The following is a 16233-nucleotide window of genomic DNA, read 5'->3' on the forward strand; positions in this document are numbered from 1 at the left end:
CTCTTATCAGGGCCAGCTTGGCCCTGATTGAGCTGGCCACACCTGTGGTCAGCAACATACTCAGCTTTCCCCAGCTGTTCTCACTCCCCTTATTTCCAGCCACAGCCTTCTCCAGGGCTGCTTTTAACCCCTTTTCTGCAGGAGTGGGGTAGTTGCCCCACTACAGTGGCCCTCTTTATACTACTGGACTTGTATGGTTTGCCAGGGCATGAATTCATTTCAAGTCACTTTATTCACATTATGTTTAAATTCAGCCTTCCCCAAAAGTAAAAAAGAGATTCTCAAGAAGTCCAAATAAATTTACAATCTAGTTGCTGCTCCAGGCAGGGAGTAAATATTTGTGGCTATACATGAAACATGCCTGACAGTCTCAGGGCCTGAATGCCAAGTTCTGAATGGCATCTTTTCTGTGGCTGACTTAATAGCTGCCTATGCTAGCATCTGACTCTGGGGTTGTCTCGGAGCAAATATTTGGGGCTTGGCATAAAGACTTTGCTTTTCCCTTGCTGGATGTTATGTTTGTTCTGAATGATTCCAAGGAATGTTAGTGTAGTACAAAAATGTCTGGGGATAAGATCTTTCTTTTTAATCTGTATGAGAGCCATCTACTGCATCCCAGCATGGTTAATATTTTGTCCATTTTTCTAGTGGACACGTATATCTAGCTAATGTATTTAGTAACTAAATTCTTTTTTTAAGATAAAAAGAACTGTTTACATTGCAAGTTTATTGTGTTACCTATAGAAGGAGAGGGGGTCAGAAATACAATATAAAGGAATTCTGCAAAGTCAAGGCAGTCTAGGTTACAAGTTACAGTAAGTACCCATATTGCTATTAATGAAAGTCATCTCAATTATTTTATATCCGTTTATGCTACTGAAAAATTGTTCCTCAATGGTGCCAGCCACCAGTGTGTAAGGCATAGAATCTAGCACACACAGTTATCTTGAGAACACTACTACAGTGATCACCATTGAAACCTACACCATTACTCCATCATAGGGCCAAATGTACCTATACCACCTCATATCAGTTGAGGATCTAACCCATATATTAAGCATACAGGAAAAACTCCAATTTTGATACATTGTATGTCACTTGCACTTTCATTTTTCAATGTGAATCATGAACCAATTATTTAATACAACTCAGTGCATGATCAAATTAAATAATAAAAACTTAATGGTCTATCTGGCAGAAGAGAGTAATAACAGCAAACACTTTACTACCTAAAAGGAAATATTGTATTAAAAGTGAAAAGATACGATCATCAAGAGACCTGTATAACAGATGTGGAAAAAACAGGGTACTTTTAAACATAAGGACATATGCCAACCTTCTGGGACTAGTCTACCCCCAGTCTAGTGTAGAGTGACATAACTCTATTTAAATGAATGAAGCTACACATATTTACATAAGCTAAGTGATAAGGCCTACGGTCCTTCTACTTGCAAAAAGTTCCTGGTTAGAGACATGGGCTCAAATTGTTTTGTTCCACTAGGTTTTTGACTGAGTATTTAAAAAAAAAATGCTATTTTCCGTTCTCTTGACTAGTGTTTGTTACTTTACAGAACTAATTATTACACAGAGTAAGGGCTTTACCATAATGTATCAAAACCACCACGTTTTGGCCAGTATGATGCTGTGGCTGAAAGGGTTAATACAATCCTTGGATACATAAACAAGGGAATCTTGATAGGACTAGAGAGGTTATTTTACCTCTGTATTTGGCACTGGTGTGACCTCTGCTTGATTACTGTGTCCAGTTCTGGTGCCTATAATTCAAGAAGGAGAGGGTTCAGTGAAGCACCACAAGCATGATTAAATGATTAGACAGGACCTAACCAGATCAGCCACACCATCACCGGTTCATTCACCTGCACGTCCACCAATATATGTCATCATATGCCAGCAATGCCCCTCTGCTATGTACATCGGCCAAACTGGACAGTCACTACGGAAAAGGATAAACGGACACAAATCAGATATTAATAATGGCAATATACAAAAACCTGCAGGAGAACACTTCAACCTCCCTGGCCACACTATAGCAGACCTTAAGGTGGCCATCCTGCAGCAAAAAAAACTTCAGGACCAGACTTCAAAGAGAAACTGCGCTGCTTCCGTTCATCTGCAAATTTGACACCATCAGCTCAGGATTAAACAAAGACTGTGAATGGCTTGCCAGTTACAGAACCAGTTTCTCCTCCCTTGGTTTTCACACCTCAACTGCTAGACAGGGCCTCATCCTTCCTGACTGAACTACCTCATTATCTCTAGCTTGCCTGCATATATATACCTGCCCCTGAAAATTTTCACTACATGCATCTGACGAAGTGGGTATTCACCCACGAATGGTCATGCTCCAAAACTTCTGTTAGTCTATAAGGTGCCACAGGACTCTTTACTGCTTTTAAATAAACATGCTTTTAGAAAACATGCCATATAGTGACAGACTCAAGGAGCTCAAACTATTTAGCTTAATGAGGAGAAAATTAAGGAGTGACTTGATTACAGTCTATAATTACCTACAGCGGAAACAAATATTTGATAATGGGCTCTTCAATCTAGCAGAGAAAGGTATAACAAGATCCAATGGCTAGAAGCTGCATCTGAACAAATTCAAATAAGTTGTAATTTTTTTAACAGTGAGGGTAATTAGCCATTGGAACTGATTAGCAAAGGTTGTGGTGGATTCTCCATCACTTTTTAAAATCAAAATTGAATGGTTTTAAAAGAGATGCTGCAGTACACAAGGTATTATTTAGGGGAAGTCCTATGGTCTGTGTTATACAGGAGGTTAGAATAGATGATCCCAATGGTCCTTGGAATCTATGAAAAAAAAAAGTCTTATGGAAGATGGACCATGATGCTCCACTTAAACTTATTTTTGCCAGGATGTGAAACACCTGAAACAAGTTTTGGTCAGAATTTGCCGATGCATCAACATTGAAATGTTTCATGGAGATGGTTTGATTTTGACAAAATTCTGACAGAACCTAGGCAAGGTTCAAAATATACCTAGTTTCCTCGGTAGTCTGCCTGGTGAACTGATGGGGAACTGAGAGTCTAGAACAGGGATCGATAACCTTTGGCCCACGGTCCACCAGGGTAAGCACCCTGATGGGCCGGGCCAGTTTGTTTACCTGCAGCGTCCGCAGGATTGGCCAATCGCAGCTCCCACTGGCCACAGTTTGCCGTCCCAGGCCAATGGGGGCTGCAGGAAGCAGCACAGGCCGAGGGATATACTGGTCGCTGCTTCCCTCTGCCCCCATTGGCCTGGCGCAGTGGGAGCCGCAAATTGGCTGATGCCCCAGTCCCCAGGCTCACAGCTCTTGGGTATCCCAGGCTCTGTGTGTCTGTGGCTCCAGGACAGGTGGACTGCCTTGCATTAAGACTCCATTTCCTTTTATGGAGAATCTCAAAATGTTTTAGTTTTGTTCCAAATTTCTAAATATCCAAATCCTCTGAAAAACAGAATTACTTTTCTACATTCAGCTCTACTGCTCCCCTTATTCAAGGCAGGAGTTCCATTTAAGTCAATGACACTATTCAGCTGAGTAAGACAAGCAGAATTGTGACTCAGTTTTCAAAGCATTTTGAGGTAAAGAACTAGTGCTTAAAGGGGGTCATGAACGCCTTTTCCTTGGTGTTGAACTGGATGTTTCATTTCTTGTCCCAAGTTTATTTTGAAGATTTGGCGTCTCAGAGTGAAACTTAGAATTAAACACTGTTGCCAGATCTCCTGAACTATTGCAAGTTTTGTGATATTTGATGTTTGTGGGGCTGTGTGATGATGAGAGAATCACAGATTTCATTGAGGGAATTACAAATGAACAAACAAACAAACTTCTAGTTGCTGTGGTTCCAGATAAAGCTTAAAAACATGAAACCTAAAAGAGAAATAAAAATAAGCCAAATTTTAAACAAAAATATCATGAAGTTCAAACCAGACATCTCATGATTTTTTAATACTTGGGGTTGGTAAATCTGTGGGAAATCATGGTGTGTCACATCAAGACCACGTGAGACAGTGATTTTTGCATCTTTTCCATGAGATCAGCCCATGTTCACTGGAAGAAGTCACATTTCTTAGAAAAGACTTTCAAGGAACTTGGGCTGAGTTTCAAATTGGTAATTAACTTCAAAAACAGTGACTTTGTGTTTTCAAGTTTCATTGCAAGCAGTATGAATGGTTCCATTTTAAAACAGAAAAGCATTATGATTTTGCAAAACTTTATTGATGTACCACTCATTACATTATTGCGTCATTTTTAGTTGGTGCTGTTCATTAGAATGTGTAGAAAAATCAAGCATGTATGCAAGCAGATTAATGAGTTGCATGTAGTAACATAATTAGAACATGTAAAGTGTATGTTTATCTTTTGGAAGACATAACTCGTGATATATAGAGCCGATCAGATTACATATTTAGACACATAAATATGTGTTTAGGAGCCAACCTTAAGAAATGGATGCCTAAAGTCTTGGCCAGTGTCTATTAAAAGTCCTAACCAACACTTCCTGAACTATAAATTTTGAATACATACAAGTGTAAGCAGAGTCAGGATGAGCTCTACCCTGACATCTGGTGGTGAATTATGGCAAGTGTGGAAAAGAATTTCAGAGGCTGATCGTGTTTGCGTAGGCACACCCACTCCGCCTAGCATAGCCCATGGCAGCCTAAAATGGTTACTTTCACAGCTGTGAGATCCCCAATTTCTTTGTTATTGGGGCAGGAGGAATAAAGTGTTGTTACCCTGATTAAGTAAATGAGGAACTATGAAACTGTTTTATGATAAAGGGGGTTCACTATCAACTAAATAGCACTTGCTAGACAAGGGATATGAGTTCCAAAGCCCAGTGAATTGAGAGAAAGAGAGAGGCTGGGGACAGATATCTGTATCTGGTGGTGCAGGTGCCTTGTGTGAGCCAGAAGCACCAGTTCCATGTACTCCTCTCTCCACTGTGGAATATCAGAGTTGATTCCCTTAAGAATCAAGATACAGGTTACTGAGCTGAACTTTCTTTGGGCTAATGGTGCATTAGCACTGGGGCTCCCCTACTGTGAGCTGAAATCACTAAAGAGCTGGAACTGCTGAGCTGAGAGCACTCTGAGTACTGTGCTAACTAGTGGGGAGCCTGAAGCTATACTGCGGAGCAGAGCAGCTGGCAGAGCGGAGTGGAGCAGTTGTGGAGCCACGGAGTGAGTGGAGCCGAGCAGTTTGTGGAAACAGCTGGAGCGGATCACGAGACAGCTGGTGGAGCAGAGCAGCTGGCGGAGCAGAACGGAGCAGTTTGTGGGGACGGCTGGAGGAGCAGAGTGGAGTGGCTAGTAGAGCAGAGCAGTTCGTGGAGAAGGTGGAAGCAGAACCTCACGGAGAGGCAGGGCAGTTGGCCCCGGGCCACGTAAGGTGCCCCTTTCTACCCAGGCTGGGGGAGGCGGACTTCTGCAGATAGACTCTCGAACTCTGGGGCTGCACTGACCCGAGACAGAGACTTTTGGGTTGCGGTACTTTTGGGATTGTGGGTGATCTTTGGGTTGCTGGACTCTAGGGACACTTGGGGTATTGGACTTTGGAGTCTTGGGGTGATTTGGGGGTTGCTGGACTCAAGAGCCCAGGGAAAAGGACATGGCCCAATTTCCTGGGATGGGTCTTTGCTCACGGTTTGGTCTATGAACTCTAGTTAAGGTGTTTTCCCAATTTATGCTTGTTGTTTATCTCCTGTAATTAAACCTTTTCTGCTACACCGAGACTGTGCTTGCAAGAGGGGAAGTATTGCCTCTTCAAGGAGCCCAGGCATGTGTGTAAGATTTTCCCAGGTCACTGGGTGGGGGTTCGAGCTGGTTTTGCATTACGTTGTAGGAAAGGGACCCCTATGTATTGAACCCGGCCCTTGCTGCTATCAATTCGGCCTGGCAGAAGGGTTACACAAGTAATTCACAGACCAAAATTTTTCACTGAAAGTATTTGGTCAAGAAATTCAAGTTGAGAATAAGGAATATTGCTATTTGTTCACAGACAATTTGCAAACTGAAGAAGTGACATTCTCTGAATAAGTCTTTTGCTACAATTTTTTGGCCCAGGTCTTTATTCACCCGCAAACAGCCATTATTCTATTTAGGCATTTATACCGTGTTCATCACCTTGATATCTGAATGCCTTATTCCACCAGAAAAAAAATCAGGACCACCATAATTATGACACACTATAGCTCTATGTTGGGCTCCTTTAAATCTCCCAGCAGATTAAAACACTGGGAATTAAATTTTTAAGCACACAGTGCGTGGATATTTCCCTGAAGAGTTCCCATTATTCTCCATTTTTGTGCATGTAAGCTCCACATAAACTTAAATGTGCCCTGTATGTCCAATAAACACCCATAGGAACATTTTAATTTTATCCATTACATAGCTGGAATTCAGTTTGACATCAATATTTTACTGCAGTTCTTGTAAAGAAAGGACTTTTTCAGAATTTGAATTTTTTTTGGTTGATTGGTTTATTAGACCATGATTATATTTATGCTCTCAGAATCTGCAATGTATTTTTCTTTTATTTGTGAACAGAGTGAGAAATAAGAGTGGATGGCATAGCTAGTTCTTGAAGGCTAAATCCTTGTTATGTTTCAAGTACTGTATTTTAAAATTTCTGGAAAGCATCTTTCATTTGAAGGTCTTTGGAAGTGAAATATGCTCCATTTGATGCGATCACAGCCAGCCAGTTGCTATTCTGCTAACAAAATCAGGGTTTAACTAGTTTGTAGTGACTAAAGCCGAGTTTGGCCAAGCCATGTCATTCTGAAAGGGTTAAATAAACCTCCTAGGTGGAGACTTTGGTTTGTGATCCAATTTTGGATAGCTCAGTGGTTTGAGCATTGGCCTGCTAAATCCAGGGTTGTGAGTTCAATCCTTCAGGGGGCCATTTGGGGATTGGTCCTGCTTTGAGCAGGGGGTTGGACTAGATGATCTTCTGAGGTCCCTTCCAACCTGAATAATCTATGAATCTATGAATGAAAGTTCTATCAATGAAAAATAAAAGGGGGTTCTATTAGACTTATTGCGAGTAAGTTTAGCCATGAAACTGTGCCCACCACTTACAAGATGAATTTGGTCTATTATATTAGCATTTAGCAATTACAGCAGAGGACTACAAGCCAGGACTAAGTGTTCTGTTCATGCCTCTGACAGCGGGTGATTGTCAGAATTTGGTAACCTGGACTGAGGGAGAGGAGAGAATGAGACCAGAGAGAAGGTTTGAGGGGGTGGATAATAGAGTTTTGTGGCATACTGCTGCAGTTATGAGTTCATAGAACATGTAATTCCGGATGGGAATACATGTTAAGCAAGAGTGGTCTTCATGCCAATATGCCTTTTCTAGGTGATGTGATTGCTAACTTCTCCATAGTGATCATCAGAATGATGAATTAAGGACGCAACATGAATCATCAGAGAGTTGTGATAACAATGGAGAGACAGGGAACAGAATGAAGGAATGGGCAGAACTCAAGTGATTCAATTTTCAGATTCACTCATTGCAAATGAAAGAAAAATAAGAGGTTTCACCTAAAGTTTCTAAACATGACCTCAGGGCAGCATTGCCTTTGGTGAAGAGACAAATTTGGCTTCCTGTGGTCTATGCTGCATAACAGATTACTGGCAGAAAAATATGATTGGATTGAGAAAAGATGCTTAAACTTAGTCTTCTGTATGAGGAATTCCAGATAGCGTGTGCGTCCACACTCTTTCTCTGTATATAATGCTAATATCCTAGTCCCTGCAGCCCTGCCCACCCCAGTACTGTAAGGGGCCTCATTGAGCCAAAAAGCAGCCTGACATTAACTCCCAACAAGAGCTCTGTCAACTCAGCGAAGCATTCTCAGCTGGGAGGTAATCAGGTGCAGGTGAGCATGCCGTAAGGGTCAGCACATTAAGGATAGGGTTACTCCAACGGGACTAGATAGAACAGAAGAGACAAATGAATGATCTGGTGACCAGGGGGTAATTTTGCTCACCAGACCCACAGCAGGGCACTCTGGGGAGACATAAGACCGGTTCTGTTGCTGGGTTATACATTTGTTTTGTCTTCTGGACATTACCAACTATAAATCTTGCCTGGGAAGAATGCAAACAGTTCTCGGTAGAGATTCTGAACACCTCTGAACTTTAGTGGTGTGTGGGTCCAGGGATTTGGTGGGACTTCTCTACTGGAACAGCAAGTTCAAAAGGAACCAAATGGCATGATCAGGGGTGTTTTGTCACAGAGGGAAGTCACAGAACTCTGATGCTAGAACTTTCCTGAACATTTTCTCCATTGCTTGAGTCTTCCAGTTGGGGGCTGGAGAGAAACAATCAGGTGCTGGAAGCCCCATGGGAAGGCTGGGAAGAAGCAGTGGCTCTGTAACTGGTGGGACAGGGAGGGGCTGTTTGAGCCCATTCACGAGATTTCCAGACCCCCTGGGAGAGAGCTAGGATAGAACCTCAGCCATTTGTAGGAGAGACACTGTTAAAAGATGCTACTTTTCCTAATGTCACTGATAAGTCCGTGATGGCTTTAGCAAAATTTGCCATGATTATTTTGCAGATTTGTGTCTGATAAGTCAATTCTACTCCTGATGAAACCACAGAGACATGCTGATACCCGGCCATCTAAGTTGGGAAATGCAGCGGTTGAGAGACAAAAGAGCATTTTCCCATGGAAAACCGGGAGGAGGGATGATTGTATCAGATGAACCTGCCTTTTATCAGCAACTCGTCTGGAGATGGTTACAGCAGAGACAGTGCAAGAACCAGAGACAGAGAAAAGTAGATCAGACTTTTAGCATAGATGACTAAGCACCCCATTAAAGTAATGCAACATATTGAAGAGCTATTATTATGTATGTACTACCAGTGGGCTAGCCACATTTCAGAGATGAAAGAGAGGCACTTTTCATGCCTGAGGATCTTACCTTCTAAATAGTTGAATCTATAGGTGAGGCAGAGGCAGTAACAAAAGCAAGTGATTGAGTTGAGCTGTCAGATGTATGTCTTGTATGCCATGTTGTGTGGGTGCGTATCATTAGTTATTCTTCTTTGAGGTTTAAAGGTGAATGGTGTTTCAAGGAGGGATTACTAGATCTGAAGGCTAAAAGAGCTTGGTGTGTTCATCTAGTCTGATCTCTTGCATAACACAAGCCATAGGACTTCCCTCAGTAATTTCAGAATGAGATCCAATAACTTTTGGTTGAATGGAGAATTGAAAGAAAACAGAAGGGGCCGTGGTGGAGGTGATGGTGGTAGTGGTGGTTCCAGGTGTAAATGACATGAAAGACCTGCCTCCCTTTTGTAAGAATTGTTACTGCAATGCTCCAAACCCCTGAAATTACACGAGTGTTAAAATTGTAGCATTTGGGACCATTCCTGAAGAACACTGGGATAGGTATACCACCAGACAGGATCATTCACAGTACCAGTGTCTATGCAAAATAAAATGCTACAATTAATCATGGACATCTGAATCACAGCCTCATGAAGCTACACACTGGCTGAGCTTTAAGCGGACAATAAGACATTGCATTACCTATCTTAAGTATTGCTACAATCAAGGAAGTTAGGAGTGATATGCTGGTACCCGCCTAACCATGACAAAGGCAGGCTCAGACTCATTTGTTGAGGACAAGAAGAACTATTTTTCATTATATTTCAGCTTCAGAGACATTGTCTTGTATATAAATAGAGCATCAATTGTTTTAATAATGCACAGGAAATCCATGTTCACTAGGAAATAAATGCTGAAGCTGTCAATGCTGAAGCCCACATTAAGTACTCCAGCAATGAATTTGAAAAAAATAGTAGCAAACGTCAAGACAAAAAGAAAGAGATTTTGTGTGTCTAGACTGCTTTTAAAAACAGAATCAGATAATAACTCAACTCATGCATTTGGTTTTGTCTTATAATGCTGTTTCATTATAATGGGGATTGTCTACCAAAGAGCTATTAGTGGAACATAAATTACTCAAGATACTTCTCTGTATAAATAAAAGTAGCCCATCAACGAATTCCTGCATAAAAATAGACAGACTGAAGAAATGTAGCAAAAGTAGTACTTTGACAAAACCAAAGATTCTGGGGCATTGGTGATAAAGGATACAAAGGAATACTGTTCTGAAACCAGTAAAACATGTTCTTCTCTGTTCAATATGGCAGGATTGATGGGATTCAATGGTAATGGGACCTCCACCAAGACAAAAAAGTAACTAAGTTCCCTGTAAGCTGTGTGGCTGCACGGCAGCCTATTTAGCACCGTGCAGGCACTCGGGGAACCCACTCAACCTAGCTCGGCCCCCAACCTGCCGCGGCCTGGGCACCCCTCTGCCAGCCCCAAAACTGCTGCAGCCTGGACCTGTCGTGGCTGGGGCGGCGCAGCCCTGCCCGAACCCAGACGCAGCCGTAGTGGCCCAAACCAGGCACAGCCAGAGCAGCCCAGCCTGGACCCAGTCATGGCTGGAGCGGCCCGGCCCAGACCCAGTCACAGCCAGAGCGGCCTGGCCCGGACCCAGGCATGGTCCCAGATGCCCTTCCCCTGGCCTTAACCCAGCCCTTGTCCGGACCTGCTGAGGCTAGGGAAGGGGCACCTATCCTGCAGCCCCAACCCTGGAGCTGCCGCGGTGGGGGAAGCGCCTTTCTCCCTCCCCCCCTCCAGCCCCGGTGCTGCTGTGGTGAGAGAAAGCTGGGGGAGTCCTTTCTCTCTGTCATAGCCCTGGAGCATCCTCCTGCACCTCAAACCCTTCATTCCCAGCCTCACCCCAGAGCCTGCACCCCCAGTCAGAGCCCTCACACCCCTGCGCCCCAACCCTCTGCCCCAGTCCTGAGCTCCTCATCCCTGGCCCCACCCAGAGTCCATACCTCCAGCCAAAGTCCTCACATCCCAACCCTCTGCCCCATCCCTGAGCCTCCTCCCACACTCCAAACCCCTCAGCGCCATCCCCACCACATGAATTTTGTTATGCACATCAATATGAAGGTGACGTGTGACACGTCACCTCCATATTAGTGCACATAACAAAATTCATTCGGCATATGGGTGGGAAAAATTTGAGGGAACATTGATAAGTAGTAATCTCTGCAATCTGGGAATTTAGAATCTGATTCGTCCTGTACCTTGTGTAGTCATTTGCATCAGTGCATAATGAATGTAGCATACTACCAAATCATAATGTACTGCACTGGTGTAAATGACTACAGAATCAGACACTTCAAGAAAATGATGGCTAACAACGATTATAGGATTAGTGACGCTTGCAGGGAATTTTCATAAGTGATGTGTCCAACATAGCAGCCATAGACTAAGGTCTTCTCTAATCTGGCTCAGTGGCTTCACTCTTTAGGGCTTTAAATGTCTCAAGCACACCACTGCATAGTGATACTGAGATGTCTTTATTTGTAAATAATTTAGCATTATTACTGAATGCCAGTATTGATTCTTTAGTTCAGGTTGTAAGACCTGTCTGCTCCTGTTCTATACCTTTTTTTAAAAAACATGCATGCACACACACGCAAACCCGGAAGCTTTTGCAGGAGTACAGCTCCTTTTGGATGGGAACTTTTCTGGCTTGATCTCAGGCAAGAGGAGAAGTGTTTCTGAGAAGTATGAATATCTAAAGACAAGCTATTCCTTAGGTTTAACAATTTGTTTTCAAGACATACATGGTACTGTTTGTGCAGCAACAGCAGAAAATCTAATAGAAGTTGACTGACTAGATAGTATCAGACTAGATAGTATGGGAGCATGGTCCAGTGGTTAGAACACAGAAGCAGGAGTTTGGAGATCTGTGTTCTGTTCCGAGCCCTGGTCTACACTATGAGTTTAGGTTGAATTTAGCAGTTAGATCGATTTAACCCTGCACCCATCCACACGACAAAGCCATTTTTCTCAACTTAAAGGGCTCTTAAATTGATTTCTGTACTCCTCCTCGATGAGGGGATTAGCACTGAAATCGACCCTGCTGGGTCAAATTTGGGGTAGTGTGGATGCAATTCGATGGTACTGGTCTCCAGGAGCTATCCCGGAGTGCTCCATTGTGACCGCTCTGGACAGAACGCTCAACTCAGATGCACTCGCCAGGTAGACAGGAAAAGCCCCACAAACTTTTGAATTTCATTTCCTGTTTGGGCAGCATGGTGAGCTGATCAGCACAGGTGACCATGCAGAGCTCGTCAGCACAGGTGTCCATGGAGTCCCAAAATCACAAAAGAGCTCCAGCGTGGACTGAATGGGAGGTACGGTATCTGATCGCTGTATACGGAGATGAATCCATGCTCTGTTCCAAAAGACAAAATGCCGTAATATTTGAAAAAATCTCCAAGTGCATGAAGGACCTGCAGCAATCCGTGTGAAACTTAAGGAGTTCAGGCAAGCCTACCAAAGAACCAGAGAGGGAAATGGCCACTCCAGGTCAGAGCCCCAGACATGCCACTTCTATGATGAACTGCATGCCATTCTAGGGGGTGCCCCTACAACTACCCCACCCCTGTGCTTCCTTCCTCCATCACCCCTGTGCTTTCCTCTGCCCCCACCCATCCCGGGCTACCTTGGCAGTTATCCCCCCATTTGTGTGATGAATTAATAAAGAATGCATGAATTTGAAACAACAATGATTTTATTGCCTCTGCAAGCAGAGATCAAAGGGGGGAGAGGAGGGCATTTGGCTTACAGGGAAGTAGAGTGAACCAAGGGGGTGGGTTTTCATCAAGGAGAAACAAACAGAACTTTCACAACATAGCCTGGTCAGTCATGAAACTGGTTTTCAAAGCTTCTCTGATGCACAGCACGCCCTGCTGTGCTCTACTAACTGCCCTGGTGTCTGGCTGCACATAATCAGTGGCCAGGGGATTTGCCTCAACCTCCCACCCCACCATAAACTTACTCCCACTTACTCTCACAGATATTGTGGAGCACTCAGCAAGCAGTAATAACAATGGGAATATTGGTTTCGCTGAGGTCTAACCGAGTCAGTAAACTGCACCAGCGAGCTTTTAAACATCCAAAGGCATATTCTACCACCATTATGCACTTGCTCAGCCTATAGTTGAACTTCTCCTTACTACTGTCCAGGCTTCATGAGCCATGGGACCAAGGGGTAGGCTGGGGTAGGTGCGACCATGCAGTGCTGCCGACTGGGAGAGCAGCCTGTGGCAGAAGCCTCCAGGTGGCATGATATTCCAGGCAGGACTGAATCTCCATTAGACGAAACTTAAAGAGAATGATCTGGAGTCATTCCCATTTTTGTCCAGGCACCCCAACTGACCTCACTGAGGCCGATCAGGAGCACCCATATCTGCCCAGGCGCCCCCGACCAACCTAAGCAAAGTCAGCCAGGAGCACCTATGGGATGACGATGACAGTTAGCAGTCATATTGCTCCATTTGCCATCCACAAGGCAAGGGGATGCTGCTGTGCAGCACTGCAGTACCGTGTCTGCCAGCAGCACCCAGGAGACATACAGTGACAGTGAGCTGAGCGGGCTCCATGCTTGCCATGGTATGTCATCTGCATGGGCAACCCAGGAAAAAAGGTGAGAAACGATTTTTTGCCATTGCTTTCACAGCAGGAGGGGGACCTAATAACATGTACTCAGAACCACCCACGACAATGTTCTTGCCCCTTAGGCATTGGGAGCTCAACCCAGAATTCCAATGGGTGGCGGAGACTGCAGGAACTGTGGGATAGCTACCACAGTGCAACGCTTCGAAAGTCAACGCTAGCCTCGGTACTGTGAACGCACACTGCCGACTTAATGCGCTTAGTGGGAATGCACACAATGGACTGTATCAAATAGATTTCTAAAAACTCGACTTCTATTAAATCAACCTGATTTCGTAGTGTAGACATACCCCCAAACTCTCCCTTAGGTTTTCCATGTGGCCTCCATTATAGCCTTCCTGTGATGGGGTGGATTAGGCTCTGAGGCCCCCTGCTGGAGGCCTCCTGGCCTTGCCATACCCCACACCAGAAAAGGACAATGGAGACTGCCCTCCAAGCTACCTAGAGTGGCTGTGTCGGACACAGCCAATCAGAAGGGTCTGTAGGGAGCGGCCAATTAGAGCCCAGCAGGCTAGTATCAAAAGAGCTGCAGAACCAGACTGAGTTCAGTTCCTTGCTGGAGCTGGAGAAGAGTGGATGATGTGCTTGACTGCCTGAGGGAGCTACAGGACCTTGAACAGAGCAGTGCTGGTAGAGACCAGGGGAGCAAGAAGGAGCTCTGGGCTGGCTACTGGGACTCAACCAGGACAAGGCCCTGAGGTAAGGGTGAAGAATATGCTGGGGCTGTGGGGAAGTGACCTTGGGAATTATAACAGTGATGTAGTTTAGTTAAAGGGATGTGATGGATGGCTGCTATCTATAAGGTCTCTGGGCTGGGCACTGGAGTAGTGGATTGGTGGCCTGCCCTTACTCCCCGACCCCTATTAGCTACTGGGGAAGTAGCTTGGAGTTTTGATGCACCCCAAAAGGGAAAACTCAACTCTGTCAGTGGCCCAGCAGAAGATCTGTCCCTGAGTGGGCAAAGGAATTGCCTCTAGGGTGAAAGCCCTGGAGCACTGCTCTATACCAGAGCAGGGACAATTTGACAGCCCAGAAAGGGCTGAGAGATTGTTTGAACCAGGGTACTGTGACACGCCCTACCGGACTCATCGAGGAGTGAACCTAGGAATAGGGCTGCAGGTAAAGAGATATTATAGAGAACACAGAGAGAGGTCCTGTTAGACTTGTACCCTGGAAGGGGTTTGCTTTTTATTTCACATACAGACTTTGTAAGACTCAGCTGGAGGGCTGAGTTTCTGAAGATTCACCATAAGGCAGAGAGGAAGTGCAGACACATACACTCTGCCAAAGGGGTGCTCGTGAGAGTTGAGTGCCACTCTGTTACACTTTCGTTATGGAAAATGGACATAGAATCATAACAGAAAGAACATCCTATCTAGTCACAGCACCCCAACACACACACACACACACACACACACACACACACACCCTTCAGCATATCCCTCATTCAGGCTTGTAAGGGAGTCTTTGGAAGGCAGCCTTACGACTGCCTTCCTCGGTGCCTGCATTAGAGGAATCCTTTCCCAGCTGGAGCTGGAACTTTTGGTGCCCTTTATGCTACTCCAGTTTTATCACGCGCTGTACAGGATCTACAATGGGAGTGAGGACCTCACCTCAAGTCCAGTCCTACAGTCTATAAACCCAGGCAGACGTCCCACCAGTGTCATTGCTGCACTTACTGTAGGACTTACCAGCATTGCCATCCTTTTTCTGTCATTTCAAAAGGTGAGACACATATTTTCCCCCAGGTTACTCTCAGCTTGGAAACATATGGTTTGATCCTAATAATAATACCTAATTCCCATACCGCACTTTTCATTAGCAGATCTAAAAACACTTCACAATCTTTAATATATTTAGCCTCACAACACTTCTGTGAAGTAGGCAGATGCGACCCCATTATCCCCATTTTACAGGTGGCAAATTGATGCACCGAGAGGGTAAGTGACATGCCCAAGGTCACTCAGGAAGTTTGTGGCAAAATAAGAAACTGAACCCAGGTTTCCTGGGCCCTAGGCTAGTGCCCTATCCTTTGAACCGTTCTGCCTCCATATTGAAGTCAACCGCAACAACATCATTAACTTTGGTGGGAGCAGGATTAAGCCAGCCAAGGATCTGATGTAACGATTTATAATATTTCCTTTTTATGCTAAATTTATGACAACATGAAGAGTGCTATGAAGATCCAATTAATCCTTGGAGTAAGGGGTCATAACTCCCATTGATTTCACTGGGAGCTCCATCTGCTTATGGTAGGCCTCTGTTTGCATCGAACAGTGTACACATTTCCAGATTATCCCATTGCAGAGCTAATGCCTATTTAATCATAGCAATGTATCCAATATCGCCATTGTTTTCATTGAAATGTATTTTGTTTAATGTAGATCATCAGAGTGAGGAATTGATCAGAGTAGGAGTATTTAGAGAGAAGACAGGCTCATTAAGAGAGAGGAGCAGGGGAATAGGAGGTTCTGTATTTGCAAAAGTACAAAGTTGTGATGGAGGTGGAGCTGCTGTGTACTAATGTATGAATAGGTGGTTATTGGAATAGTTCCTGTGTGAGGAGACTGGTTTCAATACTGGGATCATTAATGTATGACTATTCTGGGTTAAGTCAATAGGACTTGAGGGGCAATAAACAGGAGAA

This window comes from Gopherus flavomarginatus, chromosome 1 (genome assembly GCF_025201925.1).
Source record: "Gopherus flavomarginatus isolate rGopFla2 chromosome 1, rGopFla2.mat.asm, whole genome shotgun sequence".
NCBI classification, from domain to species: Eukaryota; Metazoa; Chordata; order Testudines; family Testudinidae; genus Gopherus; species Gopherus flavomarginatus.